This window comes from Pan paniscus, chromosome 5 (genome assembly GCF_029289425.2).
Source record: "Pan paniscus chromosome 5, NHGRI_mPanPan1-v2.0_pri, whole genome shotgun sequence".
NCBI lineage: Eukaryota > Metazoa > Chordata > Mammalia > Primates > Hominidae > Pan > Pan paniscus.
The window spans coordinates 36,242,269-36,245,346 of record NC_073254.2 but is presented as its reverse complement, the minus strand read 5'-3'; the positions used below and the strand labels follow the sequence as shown (position 1 = coordinate 36,245,346).

The following is a 3,078-nucleotide window of genomic DNA, read 5'->3' as shown; positions in this document are numbered from 1 at the left end:
TTACAAAGTACTATTCACCTTCATCTTTTGCCCCTTATTTTTTCTTTCCTCCAGCTTTTGGATTCATTGGGTGCTCATCCAAAAAATTAAAACTGGTAGTAAATCCCTCAATGTACTTAGCACCACCTCTTTCAAAGACAGGCTTTTGGACCTACCTCGGCCTAGAGAAGGAACAAAGTGCAGTGTATTTTGAGACTACAGACAGCCCCACAACTTCCCAGGAACTTCAGATAAATTATTCAAAGTCTGAGGGGGATTGGCAAACAGGAGAGATAAAAGGTCCACATAGAAAGTGTGGGAATGGGAAGGGAGAAAGCGGGGGCAGAGACTGAAGGTCAGGGGTTCCAGAAGAGACTATTTTCACAGGCTTTAGGTGTTGATCTGAGGAAGTTAGGGCAGGGGCCGGTAGGAAAGAAAGTAACAATTAACCACATATACAACGGGAGCTAACTGATCATTCAACAGGCTCCTTCTGCTTAGCTCTTATAAAAGCAGTTACATGCATCACATGTATTAGCCAACCATCACCCTACACTGCTGGGCATTCACTGCCTGGAGAGAGCCTACCTACTAAGGATAATAGTGTTTTCACTTGCCTTTCAACTGCATGTTATGTCAGGAAATAGCACATTCATTATGTGTTTAAAAACTAATCCAAAGAATTATGTATTTGGAAAAATATCTAAAGAAGTAAGTGGGCTAAGTAAATGATATTTCATTTGTTCCTTAATGTCCTGCCCTTTAAAAAAAACACTCAAATGGAATACCCTTAGAATGTCTTACGTATGATGCAAAGCAGCTGTGTATATTGGTCCACAAATGACTTAGAACTTTGTCCTTAAAAAATCTGCAGGGTAAAGGAAGGCCCTACAAGAAACTTCCTGCCATGACTTGACTTAGGCCTGGCTTGTTTGGCGGTACCCCATAAACCAACTGCCCTGAATTGAAACTGTCAAAAGAAAATAAAATGGGCTAAATTTATTATCACCTGTATCCACAAACATACACACATAGAGGTCCATTGTTAACTAAGGCCCAAACCAAAATGCAGCAGCCTAGTCAGACATCCCCCTGGGAAATACCATTTAGTGATGTGAGAGGTTTTTTTTTTTTTTCTTCTTTTTAACATAGAGAAGGAAAACAACACATGCAGGAAACCATAAAACCCTTCAAGTTAACTGTAGCCAACGGTCAATCTCATTAGGATATAATGGGTAGACGATAGCCCTCTCTATAAAGGCTGAGTGTGCTCTGAATAATTTCCAATTTTCTCACTTGCTGGAAGCGCTGCCTTTTAAACAACAAAGCAGAAGTTCCAGGCACTATATTTATATTATTTCTGTTCTCTGCCTTGGATACTTCTACCAAAAATCAGTCCCTGGGTTCATCTTTTAGCACACATTTGTTTAACTGGAATATATATATATACACACACACACACACACACACGTATATATATATATATATATATATATATATACTTGGCTAATTACTTAAACTTACACTTTTTTTTTTTTTTGAGATGGATTTTCACTCTTGTTGCCCAGGCTGGAGTGCAATAGCACAGTCTTGGCTCACTGCAACTTCTGTCTCCCAGGTTCAAGCGATTCTCCTGCCTTAGCCTCCTGGGTAGCTGGGATTAAAGGCATGTGCCACTACACTCAGCTAATTTTTTTGTATTTTTAATGGAGACGGGATTTCGCCATGTTGGTCAGGCTGGTCTCAAACTCCTGACCTCAGGTGATCCCCCTGCCTCGCCTCCCTAGGGGCTGGGATTACAGGCACGAGCGACGGGCGCCCGGCCCAAACTTAAAACTTTCAACAAGGATGGTGGAAGGGCATCCTTGAGAAAATGGATAGGAGTCAGAGGGCTTAAGGAAGTGCAGGGACTGCCAATTTTTTTGCCAAGGGACCAAGCCTTGGGTAGAAATGGAGAAGACATCTATTTAGAGAAATAAGTTCTAGGCTGATTCTAGGGCCCAGGAGATAGAGTTCCAATACCCTTTCTGGCACTTCTGACCTTGTGACCTCAGATCAGCCATTGGGCCATTCTCAACTCAATTTCTCCATGTTAAAACAATGAGGGCGTCATAATCCCTCGCCTGCATACTTATTGTGAGAATATGCTAAAATACAGTGAGGGTACTGATTTCCAAACTTCAGTGAGCACTGGAAATCTATGGGGGGGCTCATTAAGGCCCCATCCCCACAGTCTGACGGTGGCTGGCGATCTGTATAATCGCTACCCTTAACAAGAATCTCCAGGTAGTTCTGATGCTGGGGATTCGTGTAGCCGACTGAGAAACATTGATTCAGGAGATTTGTTTTTAGAATTTTTTTTTCCAGATTTGTAATTTAATGGCTGTGCAGGTCCCAGTCCCTCATTTCTGCCGCTCACGGGCCCACTGCTCTGGGATCAGGGTTTTCTGTTCTAAGGCATGGATGCGCAGGAGCGCTTCTGCTAGGCACGCCTTCACCAGCCGGTGTCTCTGAAGCAGCGGCTTCCCCTCGAACTTGGCCGACACCGCCAGAAGCTACAGGCGCAATGGTTGAGGGTCGTGTTGTCCTCCACTGCCACATGCTCCGCCGCCAGGTCCCGCTGCAGCTTCTCCCTGAGGTATTCGGCGCTGAGTTCCATGGTGGTAGTCCAGCTGGGGCGACAGCCCAGTGGGGACAGAACCCCAGCTCGGACCCCGGCCACGCTGCTTTGCTCCCCATTTTTAGAATTTAAAGCATCTTCTGTGTTGCTGGCACTGTGTTAGGCTTTACACACATTAGCTTTTTAGAACCACCCATGAGGTCAAGTTCTAGCATTCACCGAGCCCATGGGGTAGGCCAGGCATTACGACATGTCACACACGTGCCGCTGCACTCTATTCCCAACACAGCTGTCTACATTAGATAGCTCTCTTTCTATATGACGATTTAAAACACGGAAACTTAAAAAAGGCTGGGAAATCTGTCCAAGGTCCTCCAGCTTGTTGGTCTCAGAGGCAGCATTCTAATCCAGGTTTTCATGCAATCCAGCGCTGGTACTTACCACAAGCAGCATAAAATGCAAATGCCTGTTGGAAGCTC

The 3,078-nt window shown here is 44.6% G+C and overlaps 1 pseudogene; it reads right to left on the bottom strand.

The window, feature by feature from the left end:
• Positions 1-2,333: 2,333 nt before the first annotated feature.
• On the bottom strand, positions 2,334-2,777 carry LOC100986697 (bolA-like protein 2; annotated as a pseudogene).
• Positions 2,778-3,078: the final 301 nt, after the last annotated feature.